The sequence below is a fragment of the Bos indicus genome, chromosome 2 (assembly GCF_029378745.1).
Source record: "Bos indicus isolate NIAB-ARS_2022 breed Sahiwal x Tharparkar chromosome 2, NIAB-ARS_B.indTharparkar_mat_pri_1.0, whole genome shotgun sequence".
NCBI lineage: Eukaryota > Metazoa > Chordata > Mammalia > Artiodactyla > Bovidae > Bos > Bos indicus.
Genome location: NC_091761.1, coordinates 129,347,722 through 129,363,194, shown reverse-complemented (window position 1 = coordinate 129,363,194; position 15,473 = coordinate 129,347,722). Strand labels below are relative to the sequence as shown.

At 46.7% G+C, this 15,473-nt stretch overlaps 1 non-coding gene across 1 annotated transcript; it reads left to right on the top strand.

Moving 5' to 3' along the window:
* The first annotated feature begins 11,526 nt into the window (after positions 1-11,526).
* TRNAV-CAC (transfer RNA valine (anticodon CAC)) lies at positions 11,527-11,599 on the top strand. Its single transcript has one exon. It is a non-coding gene; the product is annotated as a tRNA-Val (tRNA).
* Positions 11,600-15,473: the final 3,874 nt, after the last annotated feature.

Here is a 15,473-nt window from a genome sequence, read left to right as displayed (position 1 = left end):
AGGGGTGGTGAGAGGTGGGCCCTGCCCAAAGACCTTGGTGAAAGCCTAGCCTCCCCCATTTGTCCCTGCCCCCTGTCTTTCTCTCTAGGTAGGGATCGAAGCCGGTCTCCCGCATTGCAGGCAGACCCTTTAGCATCTGAGCCACCAGGGAAGCCCCTTTCCTTCATTTAACAAATATTGATGGATGTGTGTGTCAGGCACATTCTAGGCAGTGGGGACAGACCAGTGAACGAAACGGATGTTGACCTAAAGGAGGTGACGTGCAGGTAGTGAGTAAAAGGTAAGAAGTGATTTTAGAGGTAAATGGCGTGGAGGACGATGAAGCATAGAAGGGAGATAGAGTGAAGTGCAGGTTCGAACAGGGAGGTTGGAGGAGGCCTCCCTGGGAAAGTGACATCCGAACAGGAGGTGAGGGAGTGAGCCCTGCAGAAATAAGGGGGCACCACACTCCACATGAGGGCAGCCCAGGGCAGTGAGGAGTAGGAGTTGAGGTCAGGGAGGCAGGGGAAGGGGCAGTTGCCACTCTCTTTCAAACAGCAAATTCTCAAACCTCAGGTTCCAGCAGGTGTTGGGGTGCCTGGTTCTAAGAACAGGGTCAAGAGAAGACTTGAGCACAAAGAGCAACCACGGGAAAGGTTCTGGAGGAGGTCCAGGCCTGGCTAGGTCCAGGTTTCACGCCTTCAGGGGGAGCTGGCCTCTGTCTCCTTATGAGCTTTCTGTCTCCTTGTTCATGTATTTCCAGGCCATGTTATTTGGATTATTTCCAATCTGTGCGTCTGCTGCTAGGATTGTCCTGTCTTCTTGATGAACTGATCCTTTTAGCATTATGAAGTGACCCTCTGTCCCTGGTAACAGCTCTTGTGGTGATGTCTCCTTAACTGGCTGTCAGGAGAGGCTGGTTTGCTTACAGCGCCCACAGCTGTTCGACATCTGGTATACCCCAAACTCAGCAGCTCCTCCAGACTTCCTTCCCAGTGTCCTTCTGTGCCCTTCTGCTTCACACTTTCTTTACCCACCTGGCCCTCCCCTCCTTCCTCCACTCCTCACCCTCCTGGTTTACCATCTAATGGTTGGCCTGGAACCTTCAGCTCTCTCCATCTTTCTCTGTTTTGGAAGGCTGTGATCGATGAGCATTAATAATGCAAACGTTCTTTTTGTCTTAGTGCAAATCCCAGGCAGATAAATTACTGGCAAATAGAAGTTACCGGCAGCCACACCTCAGCCTTCTCCACACTATTGAGGCCCTGGGCTCTTCTCCCAGCAAGGAAGTGGAAGACGGACCAATGAATGCCAAATGTAGGCGTTGCCCAAAATGGGTATGCTGCTGATGACCCAAGTTGAAGACTTGTGGAGGAAGGGGTCCTATCCACACAGCTCGAGCGTTTGTAGGTGCTGCCAAAACATCAGCCTGAGATCAGCAGGTGGAAATCAGAGCCGGGTAAATATAGACACGCCGGGGTGTGTGTCCTCACTGAAAAGACCCTGACAGCCCCAGAAGCGGCTCTGACCAGGGATGAGAAACAGAAGGGATGGGAGAGAGGGCAAAGAGAGTGAGACTGCAGCCTCTCAGCAGACAGCTGACATCATTTAACAATAAAAGAAGCCAGAGATGCGCAGTGCTGTTAGAGAGATGGTTTAGGGAAAAGGCTGGGTCTGCGGGAGAGGGTTCACTTCAGCTTCTCAGCCCTCACCCAGGGCCAGCGGATATGTGAAGCCCAGTCCCAGCTCTCAGGAAGCACACAGACCAGGAGAGAAAACCCACAGGCAGTTAAGCATAGCACCATGTCAGGGGAGGGAGAGAGGTGGGAGGGTGTGGTAAGGAACTCAGAGGACTGCATGCCCCTCCTGGGAGGTGAACAAGGGCCAACCCCATGCTGAGCCTTGAAGGGCGGGTAGGAGGCTTCTGAGCAAAGAAGGGGAAGGAGAGCAGAGAAATTCCCTGGTAGTTCAGTTCAGTTGCTCAGTCCTGTGCGACTCTTTGCAACCCCATGGATTGCAGCACACTAGGCTTCCCTGTCCGTCATCAACTCCCGGAGCTTGCTCAGACTCATGTCCATGGACACCGTGATGCCATCCAACCATCTCATCCTCTGTTGTCCCCTTCTCCTCCCGCCTTCAGTCTTTCCCAGCATCAGGGTCTTTTCAAATGAGTCAGTTCTTCGCATCACGTGGCCAAAGTATTGGAGTTTCAGCTTCAGCATCAGTCCTTCCAATGAATATTCAGGACTGATTTCCTTTAGGATGGACTGGTTGGATCTCCTTGCTGTCCAAGGGACTCTCAAGAGTCTTCTCCAACACCACAGTTCAAAAGCATCAGTTCTTTGGCGCTCAGCTTTCTTTATAGACCAACTCTCACATCCATACATGACCACTGGAAAACCCATAACTTTGACTAGATGGACCTTTGTTCCTTCCCTGGTAGAAGGAACAGCATAGGGGTGCAAAGGGGTGAAAAGAGTGAATTTGGTTATAGAAACTGAAAGTCTGCAGATACTGCTAGAGTGGGGAGAAGTAGTCAGGAGGAGGCTGGAAATAAAAGAGAACAAAACTATGTCCTGTGCAGAGATGCAGATGGACCCAGAGACTGTCATAGAGTGAAGTAAGTCAGAGAAAAACAAATACCGTATATAAATGCATATATGTGGAATCTAGAAAAATGGTATAGATGATCTTATTTGCAAAGCAGAAATAGAGACACAGATGTAGAGAACAAACATATGGATACCGAAGGGGAAAGGGGGTGGTGGGGTGAACTGGGAGACTGGGATTGACACATTTACACTATGAACACCATGTATGAAATAGATAACTACTGAGAACCTGCTATATAGAGTAGAGGATGCTACTCAGTGCTGTGTGCTCACCTAAACGGGAAGGAAATCCAGAAAAGAGAGGATGTATGTAAACATGAAGCTGATTCCCTTTGCTGCACAGCAGAAACTAACACCACATTGTAAAGCAGCTATATTCCAATGAAAACTGAGAATAATAACAATAAAAAGATGAAGCTGGAGAGGCAGGAAGGGACCAGGAGAGCCTCGACTGCCAGGTAAAGGTGTTCATGTTTTATCCTGAGAGCCGTGGGAGCCAGGGAAGGGCTTTGAGCAAGGGAGAGGCACGACTGGACAGGGTAGACTGGCAATCCATAGTATCCTGAACTCCGACGACCACGATCCCCACTTCTGCTACCGTGATGAAAAAACCTAGGGGCAATTTCTGAAGGGCTCTACCCCACTCCAAGCCATCCTCCGTGTTTGAAGAGAGCACGTTTCCTAAAACGCATGGACCCACTGCCCAGACAGCCCCAGTCCCTCCCCCCTCCCTCCTGAATGGTCCTGACTCCCTTGCCCCGGCATTCCAGACTCTTCCCAGTCTGTCCTCTCTGTATCCTACCTTCTCAAAGCTGGCCCATGCTCTTCCTCCTGTGTGGAAAGTTCTGACCTTCATTTCCATTGCTCAGAATGCCCCCCCTCATTCCAGAAGCTTTCACGCCTCCTTGGCTCACCATGACTCATCCCTCAAGGCCAAGCTCCAAAATCCCCTTCTCTGCCAGGTCCTTCTCCTTCCTTCTGAACAGAAATGGTGGTTCTCTCCTTGAAGGGCCGAGTGGGGAGTCGAAAGTGTTGACTCAGTGATCAGACTGAGTTGGAATCTTGATCTCACTGCTCAGTAGCTGTGCAACTCCAGACAGGTTATCTCAATTCTGTGCTGCTGCTGCTGCTATTTAATCACTAAGTTGTGTCCGACTCTGTGACCCCATGGACTGTAGCCCGCCAGGCTCCTCTATCCATGCGATTTCCCAGGCAAGAATACTGGAGTGGGATGTCATTTCCTTCTCTAGGGGATCTTCCTGACCCAGGGATTGAACCCAGATCTTCTGCTTGGCAGACGGATTCTTTACTGCTGAGCCACCTGGGAAGCCCATCTAAATGCTCTGAGCGTCAGTTTATTCATGCGTCAAAGGATCACAGTAACAGTCCCTGCTTTGTGGGGTTATGATGAGGGCCAACTTGAAGTCATGTATCTAAGTTCATAGCCCAGTGCCTGGCGCACAGTAAGCCCTCCACGAGTGTTCACTATCACTGTCATTGTGACTGGAATGCCACACTTTTCACAATTATGTTGCATCCACCTCCCTCAATATCAGGAGTTCCCCAAGGGTAGAGGTTATTCATCTAACCATGCTCCATGTCCAGCACTGAGTTTCGGGCATTGTAGACACTCAACCAAAGATGGATGGATGAATGGATAGATGATGGATGGACTGATAAATTAATGAAAGAAGCCACCCAGACACTCCTGCTCCCCTAGAATCCACCCCGACTTGCTCTTTTCTGAAGAGGGCTGAATGAATTTGCGTGTCGAGGACTAGTGTCTGGGGCAAGCTTTGTCATCACACAGTCTGCTGTTTGTAATTTCTTCAGGGGAGAGCAGTCTAGACAGAGACAGCTGTACCAGGGAGGAGCAGGCACTGCCTGGGAATCAGAATCCAGGGAATTTCAGGGAACCAGAAGACCAGCCTCCTTCCTGTTTTCTTCCTTCCTCGTCTCTCAGGAGCTGGCTAAGCAAATTGGCTACTAGTCCCCAGCAGTGGAAATTAGTTCTCAGCTTTGACCTGGGGAGGGGTATAGCATGGCCCCTCATCAGCTGGTGTCAAGAGTCAGGGGAAGGATGGAGAATCCATCAAGGGAAAGAACCAATATTTACTGAGCAGTTCTTATGGACTTCCCTGGTGACTCAGATGGTAAAGCGTCTGCCTGCAATGCGGGAGACCCAGGTTCGATTCCTGGGTCTGGAAGATCTCCTGGAGAAGGAAATGGCACCCCACTCCAGTACTCTTGCCTGGAAAATCTCATGGATGGAGGAGCCTGGTAGGTTACAGTCCATGGTGTTGCAAAGAGTCGGACACGACTGAGCGACTTCACTTTCCTTTCCTATGTGCCAAGCACTAGGCTAAGGGTTTGATGTGTATTTCCCGCTCCATAACCCTGCAATGAAGCACCAGTGCGGATTGCTGCTGGATAAGCAACCAGACACAGAAGTTAGGCGGTTTTCTCCTGCAAGGGTAGTAAGCAGATGGGACCTCGGCTTTGTCTATTTATCACTTTTTTGACTGTGCTAGGTCCTCATTGCTGGGCCTGGGTTTTCTCTAGTTTCGGCACGTAGCGGCTTCTTATTGCAACGGCTTCTTTTGTCATGGAGCGCAGGCTCTAGTGCGCTCGGCCTCTGGCAGTTGAGGTGCAAAGGCTTAGCTGCCCCGTGGCATGTGGGATCTTTCCAGACCCATGTTCCCTGCACTGGCAGGCAGATTCTTAACCACTGGACCACCAGGGAAGTCCTTCAATTATATCTAAGTCCCTATGCCCGTACTCCCCCATGAATCATATGTCTAGTCAACAAATACTCTGAGCAACTTCTCTGCAGAGTGGCTGAGGGAAGCAGTGCAGGTCAGTAAGGATAATTCCGCTGCGATTTCTACTCTCAAAGAGTTTATAACCTGATGACAGAGGTTAAGCCTCACAGTTCTTTTTGTATTCCCAGCCTAGGGAATTGCCTGTGAATATTGAATATGGAGCAGATTGTCAGAGATGGGAGGCCCTTTGGAGTGCAAGAACACCAATCCTGTTCATTTACAGATGGAGAAACTGAGACCTCGACAGAGGAACTAACAAGAGGATATGGTCAGGAGCTTGGGCTCTGGAGACTGGTTTGATCTCCCTGCTCTACCACCACGAGCTGTGTGACTTTGGGTTGGTCACTTAACCTCTGAGCTTCAGTTTCTTTGCAGGGGGGGCGAAATTAGGGGTAAAATTGTAAGAATGAAGTAAGATTACCCACATGTGGGATTAGCATAACACTTAACAGGTAACCCCATAACACATTTTGCTCTGATTACGATTAACTGGTCACGCATTGAGTTAGTGACAGAGCTGATCTAGACCCCGGGCTTCCTGACTCACAGTCCAGTGCTCTTTCTAGCTCTCCGTGGCTGCTTGTGTCCATTCGAGTGTAGTCGGAGGAGACTGGGAGTCACCTGGGGAGGAAGGATGTCTGTGATCGGGTATCTGCTGTCCTTGGGGAGAAGTGCCCAGAGGTCCCTGAGCCCCCGTCACAGTACTTCCTGCCGCTGCTCCTCGCCACCTTTGAAACCTTCCCGCCCCCACTTTCCCGGCTTGACTGGAGTCCAGAGACTCACTCCTCACTGGAACACGCATGAGACTCTTGATAACATCCCACACCTCCCTTTGCAATTTCCTCTGGGCCAGACAGGGTGGGGCCGCGCCGGGGAAGGAGCCAACAGGAAATGCCCGGGGAGCATCGAGGGGTGGTTGTCCGAGTGCAGCTGAGATCGTATCTCCAGCTTCAAACGTCCGTGCAAGGAAGAGACAGGTCCCACAGGAGAGGTTTTTCTGTTTGTTTTACTCCGGCTTGACTTCTAACCAGAGAATTTAATTAAGAGTTTGATTGCTTTCCTCAGGGAATAGAAATCCGAGGGGAGGAGAGCGCTGAGGCTGGTGATGGCCAGGGAGGGAGGCAGGGCCTCTTTTGACTCAGACCAACCCATGATGGGGTTAAGCTGCAGCAGAGAAGTTTAGCTCACAGAGGACATTTGGTGTGACGGCCCAAGACAAGAATCTTTCCCTACAGGATCTTGGGAGGTTTCAGATTCTGTGATACAAATTGTAAGAAGTTTAAACCAGCCACAGAAATCGGCATGTTTGATATTTCTCATTGTTCCCATTCACATCACTCCAACTGTCTTCCTTGGGGCTATTGGGCTGTAGTGGAAAGCCAGTGGGCCTGAGTTCAAATTCTGATACTTTAACTTCCTGAGCCTCAGTATCCTCATCTGTAAAATGGGAATAACTTCACCCATGCATTCATCTGATCTACCTATAAAATGAGAATAACAGCATCTTTCTTGTCACTGGGGGACAGGGAATAAATAAGACAGAAACTGGAAAATAGAAGGGAGACAAGTGTCAGAAAAATGGACTTGGGAATTAGGCCCCGGAGAAAATCCCAGTGCTGCTATTCTTTTACGGTGAGCTTGGGCAGGTAGGGTACTTCTCTGGGCCACAGTTTTCTCACCTGTAAACTGGAGATGTTAGTGCCGACTTCACTGTTTCATTGTGAAAATAAAAGGAGACATGGATATGGAAATACCGCCCACAGAGCCTGGCCCACAGCAGGCACTTCTTGCTGTTACTGCTGCTGCTAAGTCACTGCAGTCGTGTCCGACTCTGTGACCCCATAGACGGCAACCTACCAGGCTCCCCCGTCCCTGGGATTTTCCAGGCAAGAGGACTGGAGTGGGGTGCCATTGCCTTCTCCGAGGCACTTCTTGAGTGTTTGTTAAATCTGAACACCTTTCACTCCTTCTATCATCATCAGGTCCTCAGGATTTTTCATGGAGGGAAGAAATTTCTGAGGAAAGATTGTGGTTTAGGATAACTTCCTACTTCTCTGAACCTTCTACAGGCTGGGTTGGAGAGTTAGTCATTGGCAAAAAAGAGGGCGCATTTTCCTCACTTCCAGCAGGGCTGACTTGGGGCTGGGGCCAGATTAGTCATTTTAACAAAATCTACTGATCAGTTCCATTGAAAGGAGAAAAAAGGCAAAATTCAACTTGGTCTAAATGTTTAATTATTTGAGGATGGAAGTATGTCCCTCAAGAGGAGCTGATTTTCTGGTTCATTTCAGTTTAGTCAATCAGTCGTGTCGAACTCTTTGCAACCCTGTGGACTGCAGCACAGCAGGCCTCCCTGTTCATCACCAACTCCCAGAGCTTGCTCAAACTCATGTCCATAGAGTCGGTGATGCCATCCAATCATCTCGTCCTCTGTCGTCCCCTTCTCCTCCTGCCCTCAATCTTTCCCAGCATCAGGGTCTTTTCAAATGAGTCAGTTCTTCGCATCACGTGGCCAAAGTATTGGAGTTTCAGCTTTAGCATCAGTCCTTCCAGTGAATATTCAGGACTGATTTCCCTTAGGATGAACTGGTTGGATCTCCTTGCAGTCCAAGGGACTCTCAAGAGTCTTCTCCAACACCACAGTTCAAAAGCATCAATTCTTCGTTGCTCAGCTTTCTTTATAGTCCAACTCTCACATCTATACATGACTACTGGAAAAACCATAGCTTTGACTAGATGGACTTTTGTTGGCAAAGTAATGTCTCTGCTTTTTAATATGCTGTCTAGGTTGTTCATAGCTTTTCTTCCAAGGAGCAAACATCTTTTAATTTATGGCTGCAGTCACCATCTGCAGTGATTTTTGAGCCCAAGAAAATAAAGTCTGCCACTGTTTCCACTGTTTCCCCATCTATTTGCCATGAAGTGATGGGACTGGATGCCATGATCTTAGTTTTTTGAATGTTGAGTAAGCCAGGTTTTTCACTCTCCTCTTTCACTTTCATCCAGAGGCTCTTTAGTTATTCTTTGCTTTCTGCCATAAGGGTGGTGTCATCTGCATATCTGAGGTTATTGATATTTCTCCCTGCAATCTTGATTCCAGCTTGTGCTTCATCCAGCCTGGCATTTTGCATGATGTACTCTGCATATAAGTTAAATAAGCAGGGTGACAATACATAGTCTTGACATACTACTTTCCCAATTTTGAAGCATTCCGTTATTTCATGTCCGGTTATAATCGTTGCTTATTGGCCTGCATATAGATTTCTCCTTACCTTGGACGAGGGATATCTCCTCGCCACCGCCCCTCCTTTCCTTGAACGCGGGCAGCTGCGACAGTGCACAAGCGTGGGAGCTGCGACGGCACACAAGCGCGGCCGAGAGGAGCTACCCCACGTCCAAGGTCAGGGGCAGAAGCTGGGAGGACCCCATGCCCGAGGGGCGGCAGCCAAGAGGAACTACCCCACGTCCGAGGTCAGGGGCAATGGCTGAAAGTGCCAGGCTGCGACGGCGCAGGAACAGCGGAGAGGAGCTATCCCATGTCCCATGCCAAAGACTTTGACTGTGTGGATCACAATAAACTGTGGAAAATTCTTCAAGAGATGGGAATACCAGACCACCTGACCTGCCTCTTGAGAAACCTCTATGCAGGTCAGGAAGCAACAGTTAGAACTGGACATGTGTTGAGGTCCTTTAATGGACCTGAACCTGGTGGTCTGGAGTCGACTGATAAGAAAGTAAAGGAGAGAGAGGCTGATATTCCTTGGTTTACACAGAAAGCCAATAAAGCTCCTGACATGGGACTTGCTCAGTTCACAGAGGCCTCAGGCGCCCTCTCGATGGGGTGAAGATGCAGAGCACCTTCTCTAGAGGGTCTTAGAAGCCCAGGCAGGAAAGTGAACTCAGACAGCCTCTGCGCTCCAGGGGATCAGCCTGAAAAAGAGAGAGAGAGAAAGAAGGAAAGACATGGGGACCAGAGCTCTGATGGAGCAAAGGTGTTTTAATCAACATGGTGTGGGCATATATACTGTCTTACAAGGTAGTTATTCTCAGCAAAGATAAAGGTTAAAATTCCAGACTTACAAAACATAGGTGATCCATATTAAAGAGAGAGAGAGTTGTAAACAATCACTTTTACCATATGGTTCACAAGAAGGAAGAGGGTACTTATCACCATATAGAAACACTAATGAAGGAAATGTCTGGATTCCTCAGTCCTGGGAGAGGCTTGCCTCTCCTCTTAATTCCTGAATATTCAGGAATTAATAAGGAGCAGAGAATTCCTGACAGATCCAAAACAGCACACAGGAAGCCTCCTGTTAAATGCTTCCTGACAGACATGGAACAACAGACTGGTTCCAAATAGGAAAAGGAGTACGTCATGGCTGTATATTGTCACCCTGCTTATTTACTTATATACAGAGTACATCATGAGAAACGCTGGGCTGGAGGAAGCACAAGCTGGTATCAAGATTGCCGGGAGAAATATCAATAACCTCAGATATGCAGATGACACCACCCTTATGGCAGAAAGTGAAGAGGAACTAAAAAGCCTCTTAATGAAAGTGAAAGAGGAGAGTGAAAAGTTGGCTTAAAGTTCAACATTCAGAAAATGAAGATCATGCCATCTGGTCCCATCACTTCATGGGAAATAGGTGGGGAAACAGTGTCAGACTTTATTTTTTGGGGGCTCCAAAATCACTGCAAGTGGTGACTGCAGCCATGAAATTAAAAGACACTTACTCCTTGGAAGAAAAGTTATGACCAACCTAGATAGCAAATTAAAAAGCAGAGATATTATTTTGCCAACTAAAGTCCATCTAGTCAAGGCTATGGTTTTTCCAGTAGTCGTGTATGGATGTGAGAGTTGGACTGTGAAGAAGGCTGAGCGCTGAAGAATCAATGCTTTTGAATCAGTGGTGTTGGAGAAGACTCTTGAGAGTCCCTTGGACTGCAAGGAGATCCAACCAGCCCATTCTAGAGGACATCAGCCCTGGGATTTCTTTGGAAGGAATGATGTGATGCTGAAGCTGAAACTCCAATACTTTGGCCACCTCATGCGAAGAGTTGACTCATTGGAAAAGACTCTGATGCTGGGAGGGATTGGGGGCAGAAGGAGAAGGGGACGACAGAGGATGAGATGGCTGGATGGCATCACCGACTCAATGGCCGGGAGTTTGAGTGAACTCTGGGAGTTGGTGATGGACAGGGAGGCCTGGCGTGCTGCGATTCATGGAGTCGCAAAGAGTCGGACACGACTGAGCGACTGAACTGAACTGAACTGATAGGTTTCTCAGGAGATAGGTGAGGTGGTCTGGTATTCCCATCTCTTTAAGAATTTTCCACGGTTTGTTGTGATCCACATAGTCAAAGGCTTTAGTCAATGAAGCAAAGATAGATGTTTTTCTGTTTTCACCTCATTCCTCCACTCACCAGCTGTATGACCACAGATGAGTTAAATCTATGCTCATGTGTTAAATGGGCATAATAAAAGTATTTGCCTATATTGTGAGGGGCACATGAAATGATGCCTATAAAGTCACACATTGTTGGGCACATAGTATGTGCTCAGTAAAAATCAGTTATTTGAACAGGTAGTGGTTGAATTGAAAGGTTTACTCCAAATGTAAATAAGCAGGACCCTAAGGAGTCTTCCTGGGATGGCTCCCCACCCCCTCAACCCTCCCAACCCCCCGAAATGCCCTCTACTTGACTCTTGTTTGTAGAGAAACTTTAGTTTCCTAGGCCTTCCCCGGTTTCCAAAGAATACATTTAATCAGAGAAGTGAGAAAATGCAGAACAAAGGGAAACTGTCAAGCAAGACAGAATAATAATAGTTTAGCCATTAAACAAATCAAGAACCTTCAGTTCCTTCTCAAGTGCTATAGATAATATTCTGACCTATATCCTTTGAGCTGTCTCGCAGAGACTAAAACCTCCACCAGATGGAAGAGATTAACTGCGTGCTACCCATAAGCCTGTAGACCCCAGAAGGTTGATGATATTGACTCCTGATGACCTCAGCACCAATCAGTCAGAAGACTTGTCCACAAGCTGATCACACACTCCACAACTTCCCTCCCTCACTCTGTATTTAAAATCCTTTCCCTAGGACTTCCCTGGTGGTCCAGTGGCTAAGACTCTGCACTCACAGTGCAGGGGGCCCAGGTTCGATCCCTGGTCAGGGAACAACATCCCACAAGCTACAAGTAAGGGTTTGCATGCTGCAACTAAGACCCAGCACAGCCAAATAAATGAATAAATATTGAAGGGAGAGAGAGAGAAAAAACCCTTTCCCTGAAAACCATCAGTGGCTCAGGTCTTTGGAGCATTAGCTGCCTGGACTCCTTGCTCGGTGCTCTGCAAGGAATGCTGCACTTGGCTTCACAGCAACTCCGTGTCAGTTGACTGGTTTTACTGCCCAATTGAGTGGACCCACGTTTGGCTTGGTAACACAGACTTGGTGTGTGATATGGAGAAACCTCCAGAACTAGGGTAAAGCGTGGGTGAAGATGAGGATCTGCAGAAGGGAAGACGGGGCAGGATGAAGCATGGGGCCCGACTGCAGGCAGTGGTTGTGGGGAAGATGAGGGAAGAAAAACTAGGACTATTTCTGAGAATCCCAGTAGGTTCACAGGACCAATTTTAGACTCAGGGAGAGACACAGAGAGCATCCTCAGTCAGTCCTGCCGCCCTCCACAATCTTGTAGTTCCCAGAGAATTCCAGGACACCACTCCTCTCCACGTGTCCATCGATGAGAGAAAGAGCTGAGGCCAGAGAAACAGATGAGGCTGGGAGGGTGTCAAGGCACTGGATGCAGCACTCAAATAATTCCTTAATTAATCTTATGACAGCGTTTGAGGATTGGACTCTCATTCCCATTTTTTTTAAAATTTATTTATTTGGCTGCACTGGGTCTTAATTGCAGCATGTGGGATCTGGTTCCTTGACTCTTGGTTGAACCTCAGATCCATTGGGAGTTCAGAGTCTTAGCCATTGGACCACCACGGAAGTCCCTGTCATTCCCATTTTACAGATGGACTATCTGAGGCTCAGAGGGGTGAAATAATTCTCTGGGGCTCCCTGGGGAGAGCTGGGAAAAAAACAAGAGCTGCCCACTAGGGCCCATTGGATGCTAACCACCGCCTTGAGGCACACTTTCCACGTAATAGCTCCCAACTGATCATGAGGTCGGTACTTGATTATCCCAGTTTTACAGATGAGGAAACAAACCAAGGATCAAAACCCAGCCCCTTGCTTTAGGAACTCTAAGACTTAGCCTCTGGACCACCAGGGAAGCCCACAGATTCTTTCTTAAAGTTGGACTGAGCAGAAACAAATGGGGCTGATGCTGTAAACCCACACATCTACCAGTCTCATTACTTTATAACCCCATCATACCACACCCACTGGGCCCCAACTAAGCTGAAAGGCAGAATTTAATTCTACAAAGTGGTTTGGAAGAAAAAAAATGCACGGATGCTTCCAAATTTAATTGTCAGGTAAAGATCAGCTCTAATTACTCCAAAAAAAGAGAAAGTTTGACAGTTTCTGAAATTCAAGGCAACTTTCTGACATGGATAATGACTTGACAGATCCATTTGAGATTCCCAAGCATCCTTTTAAAATCTCAGGTGTTCCCTTCAAAACGTTAAAAAAAAAAAAAAATCCTCTGAAATCCATGCAGCTATAAACTTTCATTTGAAACACAATTTGTAAAATTAGAACTGACTTTCACCCATCAGAGAAGAAGTTTTAAAAGATTGGTGATACCCAAAGTTGGCTAGGGTGTAGGGAAATGGGACCCTCATTCACTACTGTGCTCAGTCACACCTGACTCTTTGCAGCCCCATGGACTGTGGACCACCAGGCTTCTCAAAATTCCATGGAATTCTCCAGGCAAGAATACTGAAGTGAGTAGCCATTCCCTTCTTCAGGGGATCTTCCCAACCCAGGGATTGAACCTGAGTCTCTGGCATTGCAGGCAGACTCTTTACTGTTATGAACCTTCAGGGAAGCCCTATTCACTACTGAGAGAAGTGCAAATAAGGGTAGTCTTTTTGGAAGATAATTTGGCATCAAGTGTCAAAAGTTTGAGTAAGTATGCTTTTGACAATTCCATTGCTAAGCATCATCCTAAAAATAAACTCTCCCATGTGTACACAGATGTATGTTTATCACTGTAAAAAAATGAAGATGACTTCAAAGCCTTTGTATTCCTTTAGCTAAATAAATTATGTCTACTTATGAGTTACCATAAAGCAGTTAAAAATAGTTAGGCAGATCTCTGTGTATTGGTGTGATAAGCTCTTTGAGTGAAAAAAGCTAAAGTGAAAAAAGTAAGTTACAGAACAGTGTATGGTGTGATCCCACTCATGTACCAAAACTATGTTTGTGTATATGCAAAACTTTAAAAATGCACATAACTGCTAGCAAAGCGACCTGGAAGGAATCACACCAAGTTATTAACGATGGTCAGCTGGGGACTGCCCTGGTGGTCCAGTGGTTAAGCCTCCTTCCTCCCAATGTAGGGGGCCCAAGTTTGATCCCTAGTCAGGGAACTATATCCCACGTGCTGCAACTAAGACTTGGCACAGCTAAAATAAATAAAAATAAATATTTTTTTTAAAAGTCAGCTGAGGAGGGAGGGGAACAGACTGAGTGCAAAGGAATTTCATCTTTTACTCTCTTATATGTTGGCATTTTCCTCTTATTGTTGGCATTTCTTTTAACAAATGTATAACTTATGTGTATTCGAAATACATACACAAAATGATAAAAAATTTAAGTTTCACACTACTTGTACTTTGGGGTTTTTTTGGATTTGTTATGTCTTTGTGCGTTTTAATAAACTGTCAATGAACTTTAAAAGATACATATGCATATACAAGAGAAAAATTAATTATGAAGCTTTTGAGCAAGCTACATTACATCAGCAAGCTTCATGTGCCACACTATTTAAGAGAAGCTATGTAAAATTGTGGCTCTATAATTCTACAAACACAAAAAATAAAAGCATTTTCAATAAAGCAACGGATAGAGTTGACCCTCCTTATCCAACGGGTTCCACACCAGGGATATGCAGGGCTAATTGTAAGGGACTTGAGCATCATCATTTCTTGGTGTTAGTGCTAGAAGGTCTTGTAGGTCTTCATAGAACCGTTCAACTCCCCTTCTTCAGCATTACTGGTTGGGGCATAGACTTGGATTACCGTGATATTGAATGGTTTGCCTTGGAAATGAACAGGGATCATTCTGTCGTTTTTGAGATTCTATCCAAGTACTGCATTTCAGGCTCTTTTGTTGACTATAATGGCTCCTCTGTTTGTTCTAAGGGATTCTTGCCCACAGTAGGAGATATAATGGTCATCTGAGTTAAATTAACCCATTCCAGTCCATTTTAGTTCACTGATTCCTAAAATGTTGATGTTCACTCTTGCCATCTCCTGCTTGACTACTTCCAATTTGCTTTGATTCGTGGACCTAACATTCCAGATTCCTATGCAATATTGTTCTTTACAGCATCAGACTTTACTTCCATCACCAGTCACATCCTGGGTATTGTTTTTGCTTTGGTTCTGTCTCTTCATTCTTTCTGGAGTTATTTCTCCACTGATCTCCAGTAGCATATTGAGCACCTACAGACCTGGAGAGTTCATCTTTCAGTGTCCTATCTTTCTGTCTTTTCATACTGTTCATGGGGTTCTCAAGGCAAGAATACTGAAGTGGTTTGCCATTCCCTTCGGTGGACCATGTTTTGTCAGAACTTTCCACCATGACCTGTCCATCTTGGGTGGCCCTACATGGCGTGGTTCATCGTTTCATTGCAGCCATGAAATTAAAAGATGCTTGCTCCTTGGAAGAAAAGCTATGAACAACCTAGACAGCATATTAAAAGCCAGAGACATTAGTTTGCCAACAAAGGCCTGTCCAGTCAAAGCTATGGTTTTTCCAGTAGTTACGTATAGATGTGAGAGTTGGACTATAAAGAAAGCTGAGTGCCAAAGAATTGATGCTTTTGAACTGTGGTGTTGGAGAAGACTCTTGAGAGTCCCTTAGACT